This window comes from Canis lupus, chromosome 9, assembly GCF_048164855.1.
Source record: "Canis lupus baileyi chromosome 9, mCanLup2.hap1, whole genome shotgun sequence".
Taxonomy (NCBI): domain Eukaryota; kingdom Metazoa; phylum Chordata; class Mammalia; order Carnivora; family Canidae; genus Canis; species Canis lupus.
The window spans coordinates 4,322,566-4,339,557 of NC_132846.1; the positions used below are offsets into that span (position 1 = coordinate 4,322,566).

Consider the following 16,992-nt stretch of genomic DNA (forward strand, 5'->3'; position numbering starts at 1 on the left):
TTAAATTACTTTCTCATCTTTCACTAATCTCATCTGTTGATGAGCCATGAACTAGCATTGATTGAGATGGTTCTAGGTTAATGTGTCTTCACTGAACTGTACTCAACTATACAAAATAAAATTGTGTAAAAGCATCATAATATACTGTCTTTTAAAATTGTTGTAAGGAATCAAATATAAGGCACTCTCTCTTCTCTGAGGATAATAACCCTCACTTTATATTCATACATAGCATTTTCCCACAGTGAATTCCTCGGAGTGAAAAGATTTCCTCAAACTAGCATGAATATTTCCACCCTCTTGATATTAAATAATTAGCTTCCAATAAAAAAAATAACTATTTATATCATTACCAACATCTTGCCAGCACTGGGAACATCACCTTTTCTAACAAAAGTGTTGTTTAAATATCTGTCAGGAAAAAATGGTTTGTTAATGCTTTCTTTACGTTTTCTATTACTAGAAGGTTAAATTATTTTTCTAAGTTTGTTAAGCACTAACTTTCTTTATTTGTCCTTTGTCCATTTTTTCCCAGGTTCTTAGTATTTTATTGATTTTTTTGACTGTAATAATTTTGTGCCTCTGAGTTTTACAGCAATTCACCACAATAACAGCATGGTGAAAGGAAACTGAGGTATTCTGGGTGGCAAAGTGCCAAGGAAAGGGAGAAAGGAAGAGCGTTTTTGTATTGCTGTTTTTCACTGTGGTGGGCTACCACGGAGATTGAAGTGCATTAAGCCTTTATTCAAAAACACCCAGTTGTAATCCCCTACGTATGTCTCAGTATGAGGAGGAGTCCTCTGAGTGTCTGGGGGAAACTAATGCATGAGCTTTATTGCTCCCTTCCCCCGAATCCTTTCTTTCTTTCTTTATTTTTTTTTCATCCAAACATTTATTGAGTGAATTACGCTGTCAGAGAAACAAGTAATTAATGAAAATTCTGCTTTAAAGAGCTTACAATCTAGTCAAAAGAACATCCATAAATATGATATAAAAAAAAATATAAGGCAGATGCTGTTACAGTATTATAAAACAAAGCTGTTTTGTTTTCTGTAGGAGTAGACAGGAAACAATTTTGACTGGGAAAAGGGAGACAAAATTCAACCAAAGCTATAATTTTGACTGGTTGAATTTAGGGAATAAAATAAACATGAAGAAAGTCACCTGTATGGTATGTTTGGAAATGCTAAGTAGTCCAGTGTGGCTAGAACACAGGATGAAGCAAATCACAGAGAATCATATATGGTAAGAAGCTTGGCTTTATTCTATATTCAAGAGTAATTTGATTTCTGGGAAAGTTAAGTAGTGAGTGGATGATATAGTTAGCTCTATAGTTGAAGCAAAATCTAGAATGATATGGAAGGGACTGAAAACACTGGCAAGATTAGCTAAGAGACTAAAATAATCCAGATAAGAAATAGAGTTGGCCAGAACCCCCAAATATAGAAATTAACAGGCTGGAAACACCCTGATTTGAACATAGGCAAGCCAAGAAAATATCTTAAATATTTATAATTTATTAAATTTAAAGAAATACAACCAGTTTAAATTATTCCTGAGTAGACTACAATTTTAAATAAAGAGAAAATAACTACAATATGCACAGGTAAAAACAGAGTTGAAACATTATTTTATAATGACTTATTAAAGTTATTTTCATCTACAGTAATTATTTCAAATAAGTATTGTAAAATGGAGCATGGGAATACTTAAATACATTAATTCTACCAATTATCTGTACATAATTTATGCAAAAATCTATGGTTTTTTTCTCCCATAATAAAAATACCAATAAATCAACTTTTCATATTTAAAATACATATTTATATAATGCCAATGAATTGTATTAGCTTGAAAAAATAAAGTGTGGCTGAAAATAATCACTATGAATTTACAAAACAGTTAGTATACTATCTGCTGTGCAGTCAACTAATGTTTATTGAGCACCTCCTATTTTCCAGAACCAAAAACATGTTACTTCATTGAATTCTCAAAACACGCCTTTGAGATTAAGTAGTAGTATTTTTTTTATAAAAAAAAAAAAAGGCAAGGTAAAGTGTGATAAGAACTGATAGGAAAAGAAAAGAACTGATAGGAACTTGCTCAATACTATAATCAGTAACATATTCAATTATATTAACTGTCAATTTTAAATCATTATTTTCTACATTTCTGTTGTTCCCACTCTTTTTCACATTTAAAAAAAATTTCTCATGGATATAAGCAATATTTTTATTTACATCACCATCATTCCTTTCTTGCTTGTCTAAGATCATTCCAGATCTACAGTTTCTTGCTTATAAATTTCAATAAAATACATATATATAAGTGGGCATGTATAATATTAAAGAGTACTCTATCATTCTGGAATTTAAAAATGACAAAAGCACACATTTAAAGAAGCTACACATTAAATAGATATGTTATGATTTACAATTTTTGGTTTATAAATTATAACCTTAAATATAGAATGTTAAGGAGATTACCTGACTATGTATTATGATAGTCAGCTACATATAGGGTATTGAAATACATATTCTTTTAAGTTTAAAGTACCTCTCCTATGAACCGGACTAATGGTTATTATCACTCAAGTGGAATAAAATTATAAAAGGAGTACTATTATTACAAATAACTATAGTCAACAAGTCAAATACCACAGAATTCAATTCTGAGGATAATCCAATAGCAAATAACATCAAATACTAGCCAACATCTAGTATTTTTTTTTCCAACATCTAGTATTATGTAAGCATGTATTACCTTACCAAAAAGTTGTTCTATTAAAAAAGTATCTTAATAGAAAGGAAAGGAACTATAAACAGACTAGATTTTGTAAGTGCCCTAATTGTACAGATTACAGACTGAGGCTCCAAAGTAATTCGCCCCAATCACATGCCAAAGGTAGAACTGGCACTGATATCCAAGCCTGATTTCTCTTCTGGGCTCCTTTCACCATCTCCATGTTCTCCCATTTTATGAATCATATTATTTATTCACTCTATTTTAACTTTAATTTAGAAGATTACCAAGTGGCGAAACTTCTTCCCTACAGTCCAACAACTCTCTTGTTTTTCTTAATAATGAACACTACAAGAATGGGATGCAGTTTTTAACATTAGAACATTTTCTTAGCTTAAGATGAGAACTTTATACCAGAAAAAGTTACATATAATTTAGTTTGGCTACAAAAAGCTTATATAAAAGTCATAGTGCTAAACTCTTTACACTCTATATCATGGTAACTTCATATGTTGTGAAATGATTTTCTATAATCTTTGACATTTTCTTCAGATAGCCAGTTTTCTTGTTTTAGCTGACTTATAAGAGCTTCCAAAGACTTCAATCTTCCAAGAGTTTGTTGTTCTTGTAGCTGGAGAAGAGTTATCTTTGAATGTAGTTTAGAAACTTTCTGCCAAAGATGTTCCTTATTTATATCTTGTCTGCAGTAAGAATGTTCAATTTGTAAAACTTCTGTCTCATAGTCTACATCCTTATATAAGGAGTCTTCAATGTCTAGATCTTCCATTTCCACAGTTTCTTTTTCAGCAGATACAAAAGAATTAATTGGTTTGGAATTTTCTGTGGGTACAAAAATGGCAATAACAGATTCTTTATTTGTATTTAACTCTTCGACTGTTTGAGTAATTGTGCTGAGTAAAAATGGACTTTCCTGTGCAGACTTAATTTCCATGGAATTATTTGTAAAGTTTGGGTTAGCAAGATGATTCGCAGTTATTTCAAACACTTCTTGGGTTTCCAAAAACGGCTGAACATCTTCAGAGTTTGAAGTTGTCAAGGTAATAGTTGTAGAATTTAGATTCTCAAAAAATGTGTGAAAACCACCTATATCTATGTCTTGGGTAACTGAAGTTTCCAAGGTAGATACTGGTATTCCAATATCTTGTTTAAGCAGATTAAGATTTAATATGTTATTTTGTATACATTCTGGTTTGGCAGCTGGTGGCTTCACCAAAGTAGATGAATTACGTAATTCTGTGTGTTCAGGGAGGATATTTGTATTAACCGTATTTTTCTTTAACTCATTTGAAGCAAATGATTCTTGTGACTTGGCTTTTAGGCACACTTCTTTCTCATCATCTAATTTTTTTCTTCTGAGATTTTTTTTTTTGGAAGGGTCTTTGTCCTGATCGTCTTCAGGCAAAGAAAATATTGTTGGAATTGCAGTTTGTTTCAAATATCGAATACCCCATCTGATGTCAAGAGAGTCAGGAGTAAAATGGTCACTACACAGGAACTGGTATTTCCTGGGTACCCATGAATCTCGTTTCATATTCTTTAACCATTTTTCAAGTCTTTCTTTGCCATGTAGAGGAAACGGGTAACAACTCAGCTTTCGTCCCCGATGGTTCCTACAGCAAATCGCCGCGCAGGAGCGAGGCATCCGAGGGGCCCGGCCGGGCGGCGAGGGGCGCTGGCGTGACCACCCCCCGCGCGTCGCCGAGCCCCGACTCCTTTCTTTGGAGATTTACTCCATATCCCCTACTACAATCATTGCAGAATGTGGGCACGAATCACCAAAGTTATCAGTGATAAATAACCCCAACCACATATTTTAATAACATTTATTAAATATCCTTGTGCAGTGTAAAATACCGTGGAAGAAGTACAGAGAACAGAAGTAACAATGGCTGTGAGCCTGGCTGCTGGGTCTCACACTTGTAAATGATGAACCCAGGTGAACCTGTGTCTGGCTGATTTACAAAATTTCTCCCTTCAAAGAGCTCGATGCCTAGTACAAAATAAAACAAGTGCTTGGAAAGTGATTGTTATGAATTGAATTTCTCTTCCTTGGAATATGACATGCTTATAGAGTCTTTTTTTTTAAAGAACCAGAAGCAGATCCATGAGATGAACCTCTGACACCAAATCTCCAAATCCTAACAGTTCATGTGTCTTGTTCAAATGACAAACTGTGGAATGAGGGAGTAGGGGTGGCTAGGAGGTTGCTAGCAGGCCGTCCTGGACAAATGGCCAAGGGATGTGATGGAGAATATGGACTTTTCATAAATAAAATCTGAATTATCAGAAAGTCACAAGTAAGTAAACAGATGGTGGCAGGGGAAATTTTGCAGGTAGAGTTAGCTGGGAAATGATCTTGGAGATGAATCCTGAGCTGGTCTTTGAAGATAGTGAAAGATCTAGCACAATCAGGAATATTATTTCAGAGTCAAGGAATCTCCTTCTGTGACAGAATGCCACCAAGCAGTTTCCTCATCACCAAGCAAAGACACAATTTATCCCTACTCACCTAAACTGTGTGTTTTTGAAAGATATTTCCCGGGAACCAGGCAATACTTCTGTTCACTTCAGAGGATCAGTCAATGTTAATACCATAGATCTGAGAGCTTACGAGTCCTGGACTCTCCTTCACTTTTCTCTTGACCCTGCATATGTTTGATCCAAGAGCATAGGGATTAATCTCTTCATCCTGGGATTACAATCACCAGCTAGCACACCAAGTCCAATTTCTCTTTTTATTTCTAGAAGAGCAAAAGCAACGCAGAGGAGAATAAAATTATACCCAGACTTCCTTCCAGGTTGTGCAAAATAACAAGGCTTATGACTTAAAGGGTAGAATACATCAACTCAATCAAAATAAAATCAGAAGAGCCCATTTTCAGGGAATATAAACAATTCACAGATAACACTTGAATGAAATTCTCACTTTTGCTTATTTTCTAAAAGAGCAAATTCTTATAGATACAAATTTTTCGGCATAGAGTGTTGAGTTTTAACATTTCTTTCTGGTATAGCAGACTGGAGGCACTCACAGCCACAGAAAGAAGAAATAAGATAAGCCTCCCGCTTCATGTAAGAAATCATGCAGAAAAAAATATATCAAGCCAAAAAAAAAACATCTAAAACACTTTAAAAATTTCAGATTACCTGCCGGTCGCAATGGGAATGTGTAACTTTACAAAAGGTAGATATTTTTTCTGTCACCATCTTATCCTAGGGATCAATTTTAGCCTCATTGAGTCATCATGTCCATCTTAACATGATGTAGTACACAAGACACAGCATCACCATACAGTATTCCTGCCCCAAATGAGTAAATAAACCTAATCCAACCTTTAAGTTTAAAAAAAGATGAGGGAGCTAGAAGTACAAAATACAGGATTCCACAAAGAAACAATGAGACTAATCCAGAAAGTGAGATATTCTACAGGACAACAGGATGCGTCCCTTTGATAATCAGTGTTATGGGAAGAAAAAGACATACACTGGAGGGAAAGCAGTGGAAGGAGGACAAACACATGTTAAAGAAACATAAAACATTTAGCACCAAATGAAATGCATAATCTTTAATGGGATTCCTGTTTTTAAAAACCATCTGTACAAGACATCTGGGGAAGAATTAGGAAAATTTGATGGTGGACTGGCTATTAAATGATTTTAGGGAATTGTTAACTTTATTAGGTGGGAAGTGGTATTATACTTATGCAGGAAAATATTTTTGTTTTTTGTTTTTTTAAATGCATGCAGAAATGTTTAAGAATAAATTGCCTTGGGGGCACCTGGGTGACTCAGTCAGTTCAGCAACCAACTCTTGATTTTGATTCAGGTCATAATCTCAGGGTCATGAAATCAAGCCCTGTGTTGGGCTCCACATTCAGGGTGGACTTTGCTTGAGATGATTTCTCTCCCTTTCCTTCTGCCCCTCCCCTCTCTCAAATGCTATAAATCAATTAATCAATAAATAAACTAATTAAATAAGTAAACATTATTTTTAATGGAAAGTCTGAAGCACTGCCACAGAAATGTTGAATGGGTACTGGAGACAATGTAGTCAGACTCTATCACTTCACTGAGCTCTTTCTCTGTCACCAAAGCACAATTATCCTGGATCCAGCATCTGATCCCCAGTGTACCATCCCAAAAAAAGAAACCAGTGGCAAATCACTTGCATATCCATGGTCCTTGACTCTAGAGAATCCAACCAAAGAATCTGAGTCATATTTATAATTTTTACAGAACTAGAGGCTGCTGCTCTAGGCTTCTGATCATCATTCTGATGGTCAGATTCATTGATCAATCAAAGCATCTGCTACAATTGATCTGCTAATCACTAGCAAACAAGTTGAGAGTGCGGGAGCCATAGAGAAAGTTTGGGCCTTCCAGTTGCCACTGCAGCTTTGGCAGCACAAATATAGATGTAAAACAGTAAGTAGCTCCCAAAGTACAGGCAGACCATGGACCTATAGAGTCCCCAAGACCTTTGCAAGGAGTCCGTGAGGTCAGAACTATTTTCACAATAATACCAAACATTCCTTGCCCTTTTCATTGTGTTGCTATTTGCACTAATAGTGCAAAAGCAATGATAGGTGATGCTGCTAGCGCCTTGGCATGGATCAAGATAGGGGCATCAATTCTGTGTTAGTAGTCATTGTGTTCTCTACCTCCATGTATTTGCAGGGGGGGGCGGGGAATTCAGTGTTGCTTTAAAGTATTATTGACTGTATTAGTTTGCCAAGGCTGCCATAATAAAATACCACATACATAGTTTACAAAACAGAAATCTATTTTCTCATAGTTCAGAAGCTGAAAGTCCAAGATCAAGGTGCCTACAGAGCTGATCCCTGAGGCCTCTTCCTTTGGCTTGTATATGGCCACCTTCTCACAGGGTCTTTCCTCTGTGTATTCATAGCCCTGCTCTCCCTTCCTTTTGTGTGTCCAAATTTCCTCTTCTTATAAGAATGCCAGTTAGACTGGATTAGGGTCCACCCTAAGACTCATCCTAATCCAATCCAAACGGCCTCACTTTAACTTAATCATATCTTTAAAAATCCTATCTCTAGATACAGTCACATTCTTCTGAGGTACTGGGAGAGAGGACTTCAATATATAAATTGAGGGGAGCACGCAATTCAGTCTATAACATTGACAAAGCAGTAAAAACTATTAATTGTATTAAATCTCACCTCTTGCATATGTGTCATTTTGGTATTCTGTGACAAAAAAGGGTACACAAAGTTTTATGTACACATAAAATACTTTTGTGGCATTCTAAATTATGATAGTTATCTCAAGGGAAAACATTTGTACAATTGGTTGAATTGCAAGCTGAACTAGCCACTTTTTCCCTGAAACATCACTTTTGCTTGAAAAAATAACTGACAGATAAACTATAGTTATTCAGACTTGAGAATTTGGCAGGCATATTGAAAATGAATGAACTGAGCCTGTCACATCAAGAAAAACAACTGAAAGTTGTTGCTAATGATAAAAATCCAAGCTTTCTAGCCAAAGGTAGAGTTTAGGAAATCTTGTATCTGCCACCATGAGCCCCTCAACCTTTAAATTCTTATCTGATTTAAAGCTACTGATGGTGATATAACAACTATGATAGTTTCATACTCTATAATAAAATGCGTTAACATATGGAAGTTGCCTAAATCAGTGAACCAAATGACCAATGGATGATGTTACAAAACCATGCCTGGATGAAAGTTTCATCCAAAATGCAAACTAAACCAATGGATTCAACAGAGTATAAAAAGTTTATTAATATGATTTCAGATTCCATATTGCAACTAACATCTCGTTCGAACTATATATCTGCATAAAGGCCAGTGTTTTCTTATATTTTTTAACCAAACCAGCATATTGCAGAGACAGAATGTGTAAGTAGACCTGAGAATCCAGCTGCCTTCTTATAAGCCAGCTCTGCCCTGACAGATATTCGAATATGATCAAACACCCCCAGTATCTTTTCCTTCAGTCTACACTCCCCATGTTTTCTAGCTGTTCCTTCCTGTCCATGATATAAAGTATCTTCAACAGCCTGGTATTCTCCTTTGAATACCCTGCAGTTTGTCTATAACCGTCAGAGTATATGTCAATATACCAGGAGCTGGGGTGGAGATAAATAAAACTAGTTTAAAGCCTGGAGGCTGCCTCTGACCAACCTCTACTTCATTTCTTGCCATGGTATCCCATGAACTTTTTCAAAATGGTTGGAGTCTCTGAACACAGGGCCTGGTCTTAGACAATACTATGGAAGCCCAGTTTTCACACAGTTTCCATTTCCTCTGTTTCTCTCCCCACCAACACTGAGAATGAGGTTGCCCAGCACTGAGAACATGGCCCAGGCTCATTCTAGGAAGAGCTGAACCTGAGCATACACCCTCCCTGTGTCTGCTTGCTCCTCCCCTTTCCCACAGAAGGGCATCTCATACAATACTGTAAAACCACAGAGAGAGAAAGAAAATGACACGTTATCCAGGCTAGTCTCCGGTCACTTCAGGGAAGGAGGTCAGCTATGGGACTGACATGATACCCAGTGATAAATGCCAGAATAGAAACCAAAGAAGACTAAATATTTGCCTAAGTGTACCAAAAAATAGCATTGGACTAGGAATTGGGATATTTGATTTCTTGAACGTTGCTTTGAAACTGGGTACCTTGGTGAAGTTGTGAAACCTCTTTGGATCTTTCTAGACTCTTTCATCTGAACACCCAAAGGAGTGAATATATGATCACTCAGGTCTCCCCAGTTCTAGGGTGCCTCTCCAGAGACACAAGTGGTCTTTGATTACTCACATTAGTGAAAAAGAATGTGATCTGAATGTAGATCAGGTGAAACTCATTTCTATGTGACTTTAGAATATATTTCTTGGTGTGCAGCAAATCACGAGACTTATCTTCCCTATGATGCTTAATTTAGGCTAATGTTAAAAATCAATTTGCCTACAACTAATGTTGCTATGCTCCACTAAAGAAGTGTAGGTAATATTCCGTAAGGCAGGCTGGCGCCAGCGAGAAAACAAAGGACTTGGAGTTGGGAACATGTGGATTCTGGCCATGGCTGCGTCACTTCCTAACTTATCCTCTCCAAACGTGAGATGAATTTCATCCTTAGAATGGATTCAGAAGATACTTTCTGAGCACTCACTGAGGCAGGCACTATGCCGGCCCAGAATACACAGAGATGAACCAGATAAAATCCCTTCTCTCAAGGGTCTCTACCTAATGAAAAAGAGAAAAATGGTTTTCATCCTCTTTTCTGCACATTTCTGTTGCAGGGAGGGAAAAGAAAGGTATCTAACCCAGCCTAGTCTTCCCAGGGAATTCACCAGCATAGATAAGACCAGAAAATGAATAGTATCTAAGGAAGTGGGTTATGGTCCAAATTGGGGAATAGAAGAAGGGAAGGACATTTCAGGCAAAAGCAATCAGATGACAAAGGCAAAGAGGTAGGAAATGACATGGTGCTTTTAGGAAGCAAGTAGTTCAGTGCAGCTGAGTTTAAGTGAGCTGAGCAAGTGAAAAAAGTACATGTAGGCCTGGTAGGTAGACAAAAGCCTGTGCTCCATATCATTTCATCTTGAGGATAATGGAGAGCTACCAATAATTTCAAGCATATAATTATATATTTGAGATCCTCCCGAGGCTTAGCATCTGTATTAATTAGCTATTTCTTGCTGTGATTATGATCTATAACAATCCCAAATTGTCAGTTGATTACAACAGCAAATATACATTGCTTTTGCTCACTGTTCTGCAGTCCAGCTGGACTTGGCTTCAAGACGTGAGTTGGATTCAGGTCTTCTCTACTTGTCTTCATTCTAGAACCCAGGCTGAAGCAGCAATGATCCCTGGAGTATACTCTTCTCATTTCAGAAGAAAGAGGTTTAGGAGTGCTGGTGAAAATCCATGATAGGACATCTCTTGGAGCCTCAGCTTAGACTAGTACACTGTCCCTTCCATATATTCTATCAGTCAAAATAGGGCCAAACCCCAAAGTCAACAGAGTGGGACGTATACTCTGCTTGTAGTGGGCCTTGCAAAGTCATGGGGCAAAGTACCTGGGCTACACACTTCTGTTGCAGAGAGGGAGTGAAGGATTAGAAGCCACAAGAGGCACATTCTCATCAGGATTCATCACCCCAGATCTCTCTGCCATGGCCAGGGGATTGAAGGTTCACTGCCCCAGACTCATAAGGTTGCCTGGTTTAAGTTTGGTATTACTCCCAAGTTCCACTGTTTTTTGGAGTTCCAAGTTGGAAGTTCCAAAGTTCCAACTTTGGAGTTACAAGTTCCCCAACTTTTTGTCTCCTATAACTAGGTCTATTCAAACCAGTTTCTAATGGCTGTTTGGGAAAGCCTTACACCAGCACTAGGAATGGGTCAGTGAGTCTCACATGGGTTAACGAGAACCCTAGTTCATTAACAAACACAGTAACCACCCACCTCCTGCCATTTCAAACCCTAGCACCTAAAACCAGTTCTACTCGAGTCTAGGTTATAGTTCCTTGTTCTCATCTAGCCCTACCCACGAGACCCACATTTCCTTGCTTTCTGCCCAAAGCCATCCTATTACATTACTATTGAGAGCATAACATTTCTTCTTTTCCCTTTTTCCTGTTTGTTCTTTGGTTTGTTTGGGTTTGTTTTGTTTTGTTTTTCAACAGAAGAATCTTAGGCTTTGTATATGGAGACAAATTTACTTGGAATTTATGGGACAGGCATGCAGTTGTAGGGTAGGAAGGAGTTGTCACAAAGATGATAAGTAAAATTGTGATAACTTAATCAAGGCATGAATTTGCATAAGATCAGCTAGACAGAGTGTGAAGAGAAATCTTTTTAAAACCTTTATCCCTTTTGGGGCATCTTGGTGGTTTAGTCAGTTAAGGTCTGCCTTCGGGCTCAGGTCATGATCCCAGGGTCCTGGGATTGAGCTCGGGCTCCCTGCTCAGCAGGGAATCTGCTTCTCCCTTTCCCTCTGCCCCTTTCCCCTGCTTATGCACACTTGTTCTCTCTCTCTCAAATAAATAAATAAAATCTTTGTAAAAATAAAGAAAGAAAATCTCAGGCCCTTTTGATAGCAACAGCAGCAAAATGCACACTCTCCTTAAGTGGTTATCATTTAATAATGTCACCTGGCTTTCATTGTAATAGTCACAGAGATCACAGGCAAACTGGGACCAGTATGTTAAGGGCCCCAGAGGAGTTTTCAAAAAGGAAATAACCTGTTGAAAACCACAGGTCAGACAAGAAGATGAATAGCAAGCATCCGCTGAATTTAGCCAGAGCCACTGTGTCTTGTTGCATGGGCCATGCCTTGCACAAGGGCACTCAGTCCTTGGGGTCAAGTGGGGCTAAAATTCAGCTTGTGCTCTGCCAGCCGAGCCAAGGCCCTGGTGGAGAGGTGCATCAGCTGGAGAAAGGGACAGCTTTTATACAGCACACAAAGGTGCCATCTCTTTGTCAAGCCTGAGCCAGAGGGGGTGCCTCTGCATATGCCCAGCAGGTTTGCCCTTTCTACATCACACAAAGCACCATATGGGCTACTGGCTCTGGATTTAGCCACTAGGGACTCAATGGAGAGGATGAAATTTTAAATTTACATGAAAGCCCTTTGTAAAATGTATAACACTATTCAGGTGTAAAGTGGGACAGGCAGAGGTGATTCAGAGGCTTAGCAGGTCACAGGAGAAATAACACTGACCACAAACCCACAGCCCAACCACAGCATGTAGAATCCACTTGAGACATCCAGAAATCTGACAAACTCCTCTATGAGAAACCATTTGAGAGTAGACTGGCCAGAAGGCACAGATGGGAATGGACATGATGCCTTCTGAATGCCCATTCTAGTCGCACGCTCCAGGCCAGGTCTGGCCAAGAGGCCGAAAAGCCTCAGACAGAAGCAACTGGGCAAGCTTGTTGCAAGCCTAACTGCCAAAACCCTTTCATCTTGCTGGAGCTTGACTTGGAGAAAACATCAGGCCCCAGCGGTTCTCAGACGCCACACAGAGTGAAACCACGGGAGGTTTTTGTAAAGCCCTGTAGCACTGTGATTGGAGGGATACCCACAGTGCTACAAAACCCACAGAGACCTATACAAAAACTGCAGGGCCAAAGGTGGCATTTCCCTGAGAAATCCTCAGCTTGCCTACAATACCCCAGGGGATGAACCCTGCAGGAAACCACCTCTCTTTGCTCAGGGACCCAGGAAGGACACCAGGAAGTCGACCCAACCAAGAGAAGTGACCCCAGCTGCTGGCCTCTCAGTCACTGCTGCCTTCCTTGGATCAAACTGGCATTTCAATATGCTTCTATAGCCACATGTGGAGAATACAAAAAGAGTGTTTTTTTTAAAAACGTTTGTTGTCTTGGTTCATGTTGATTCTATGGTAAGAGTTATATGAGCCATCTCATGTGGAATTTCTGAATCCAAATCCCTGGAGAGATTTGCCAGAGTGCTCTGCTTTGCAGTTTGAGAAGACAAATTCCAAGAGAGACTGATTTGTTTTTAAGCAATCTCCAGCCGTAGTTGTTCATTCTAAAAGCGGACTGTACTGTAAATCACCAGAACCTCATCAGTGCTTCACAATGCCCAGTCACCTCTTGTTATGCCACACATACTCTCCGTCCTTAAAGCAGCACTAATGAATGTGAAGGCTTTGACTCTGGAAATAGTCATGAATCCAAGATTCATCTTCTTGGCAATACCAGTTTTCCAAGACTGAGAGTTAGGCGTGGGTCTAGGAGTGAGAAGAGTCTAAAACAAGAGAAAGAAGTAATTCAGAGAATATCACGAAGCATACTATACCAGAAAGTTCACTGTAGGAATACATGCTCCTACCTACTCCTCAGTCAACAGCCTCCCAAAAGCAAACCCACCCCACCTATGGTTAATTAAATCATCATGAATCACTTGGATAAGCAATGAGGGCATCTTTCTAAGAACTGAGCCCTAAAGACCCTCCAGTCCTAAAGCTGATACGAAGAGGAACGCCCAAGGAGAGCTGCTGAAGTTTTTGGAATGGCCTCAATCACTGTGTTACAAATAAGCTCTTCTTTGGAAAAGGAACTCACCTGGTTGTAGAAGCAAGTAAGTAACTCATTTGTCTGTTCTTTGGGTTTGGGGGGGGTCTTTCATGTAAGGGGGCAGAAATATCAGGTAATAGCATCAAAATAGTGTCAAGGAGGACTGTGGGGAAGATGTGAACTATGGTTAGTCCCTCCGTAGGAGCTGGGAAGAGGTTTGTCTGTAAAAAAAATTGAATCTGGGCTGTGAAAGAACCCATACAGCTCTGGAGAAACAGAAAATTTTGCCTAATCTGTGGGATTCAGGTCCAGGCTGGAGAGACCACAGATTGTTTGGCTTAGCTTAACCCCAAGGAGAGAGCTGATCGGAAAAAAAAAGTTGATCTGAGTCTGTGATTCTATCAAAGTTCTCCAGATATAAATAATTCTGACCTTCTTTAGGCTGAGAGAGAGAGAGAGTTCACTGGCCATAGAGGGTGAGGCCAGAGGGTGGTCACTGGTGTCACTACATTTCTCTTCAGAAAAAAAGGAACCAGTTCCAAACATCTGCTTCTAACTGTTTGAGTTGCAGATGGAAGCTAGGTCACTAGAAAAGATGTGGGAACATTCTGGTTCCCAATGAGACCAGATTCCAAGCAGAACAAAGTGAATGTGTAATGCTTCCAACTAAGAAATGCTTTAAAGTCTATAAGACACAGGCAGGAGTAAGTCCCTAAGGACTCGTGGGGTTCATCTTCCTCACTAAGAGGACATGAAGCCACTCACTAATTAACTGTTATAAAATAATCAATGCTAAAGTTGTCAAATTATTGTACTCAACATAGAAGTCATCTTTTCATGTCATTTAAGTGATATTTGAATCCAACCATGTCTTGCTTTAAAAAAAAAAAAAGGTGGCAGCTTCCAGTTAGATAGTGGATATTAATATTAAGCCATCAAATGTAAAAAACAAATACAAAACCCCATTTCAAAGGTGTGAGGGAAGTCTAACAGTGAGATCAATGGTCCCTAATCTGCTGAGCTGGCTACTAGAAAAGTGACAGCACACTCTAGCCTGATGCTTGGCATTCAGCTTGTGTTTTCCAAGGTGAAAGTAGGCTCCAAAGAAGCATGGCAGAAGAATGTGATGGGGTGGGCTCCTCTCCAGAGAATGCCTGGGTGTATGATTGCAAGAGGCATAGCATTGGGGGCTAAGGAAAGGAGAAGAAGGAGTGCAAAGGGCACCTGGGTGGCTCAGTTGGTTAAGCAACCGACTCTTGATTTCAGCTCAGGTCATGATCTCAGGATCCTGGGAATGAGCTCTGCATATGTAGATACGTAGGGCTATGCTCTCTGCACAGAGTCTACTTTAGGATTCTCTTTCACCCTCTGCCCCTACTTTTGCTGTATTCTCTCTCTCTCTTTCTCTCTCTCTCTCAAAACAAATCAATAAATCTTAAAAAAAAAAAAAAAAAAAAAAAGGAAGGAGCGCAGGCTGGCCATTCCCAGACTTCACACTATGGGGAGAAGTGGGGTAGGGTTTTGCACCCAGAAAGAGATAGAGATCCAAAGCTATGCTAGCACAGTCAGGGCTGAAAAATTCTGAAAGAGAGAGAGGAGAGAAGAAAGAAAGAAGAAAGAAAGAAAGAAAGAAAGAAAGAAAGAAAGAAAGAAAGAAAGAAAGAAAGGAAGGAAGGAAGGAAGGAAGGAAGGAAGGAAGGAAGGAAGGAAGGAAGGAAGGAAGAAAGAAAAGAAAGAAAGAAAAGAAAGAAAGAAAGAAAGAAAGAAAGAAAGAAAGAAAGAAAGAAAGAAAGAAAGAAAGAAAGAAAGAAAGAAAGAAAGAAAGAAAGAAAGAAAGAAAGAAAGAAAGAAAGAAGAAAGATCATGGCAAAATTTTGAAACTTCAACTAGTTCAGGCTTCTGCCCTTATACCTCATTGGCTTTAAAATTTCTCACTAAAATAATTGTTCATCCACATTCCCTGTGAAGTTACTGAATGATTTCCCTAGTCTCCCTTTGTTCACCGTGTCTTCTTAATAGATTAAGTCCTTCTGTTTTCTGAGCTAATGATCCAATGTTTCCCAAAGTGTGGATGCACAAACCATATTTTACATGGTATATAGACTTTTATTTTATTTTAATTGTACTATCTTTTAATGGATATCAGAATAGTAACAACTAGGTTGTCAAACCCATGTGACTTAAAGTTTAATTATATTTAAAGTCAAAAAGTGAGTAAATTTAAAGAAAACTATTAGGCAAATTATATGACAAATGGATGTGACCAAAAGAAAGAAGAAAAAACTCAGAGATGTGACTAATCAAAGGCTAAGAAACACTGATCTGGTACATTCCATCCTCCTTTGAAATGAAAAGATAAGGGGCATCCAAAGAGAGAAGGATCCAGAATATCTTTGAATGGTGTCTTCTTTTTTAGCCAACTAATATTGGATTGAGGAGGCCTCACTGCAAACCCAGAGCCTTTATTTTCGCAGAAACCTACTTTCTTTTGAAGCTTCCTTTTCCTTGGATGCTCCTTTCAAGTTCTTTCCTGCAGGACTCCTGAGTAGCACAAAGCTGACAATAGATGTACACAAACCCACAGCCCCAGATCCATCAGCCTTCTAGCCCTTGGCGAGAGAAAACCTGGGGATGCCACCTGACTTCATGAAACAGAACCAGAGAACAGGACAAAATAGCAAGGAATAAAGAGCCACAATATAAATGTGTTCTACTGATAGTGACAACGATTGGAGTCCAGAAAAGGCACAAGGTCATCAGGAACATCTTCATTAAATTGGATCATGAGACACACTTAGATTAATATGTAGTATTATATCTACCACTTTCTGAGTGTCTACTGTGTATCAGGTCACTGGACAAGGCACTTCTTTTTTTGAGATTCCAAGGTTTTGGGGTTTTTTTAATTTTTTTTTAAGATTTTATTTATTTATTCATGAGAGACACAGAGAGAGAGAGGCAGAGACACAGGCAGAGGGAGAAGCAGGCTCCATGCAGGGAGCCTGACGTGGGACTCAATCCCGGGTCCCCAGGACCAGGCCCTGGGCCGAAGGTGGCGCTAAACTGCTGAGCCACCCAGGCTGCCCGGGTTTTTTCATTTAAACTGAGTTAATTAACATATAATGCATTATTAGTCTCAGAGGTAGATGTCAGTGATTCATCAGTCTTATATAATACCCAGTGCTCATTACA

The 16,992-nt window shown here is 38.8% G+C and overlaps 1 pseudogene; it reads right to left on the minus strand.

Moving 5' to 3' along the window:
- Nucleotides 1–1,497: 1,497 nt before the first annotated feature.
- Nucleotides 1,498–16,992, minus strand: part of LOC140639635 (THAP domain-containing protein 5 pseudogene) — a 35,065-nt pseudogene continuing 19,570 nt past the window's right edge.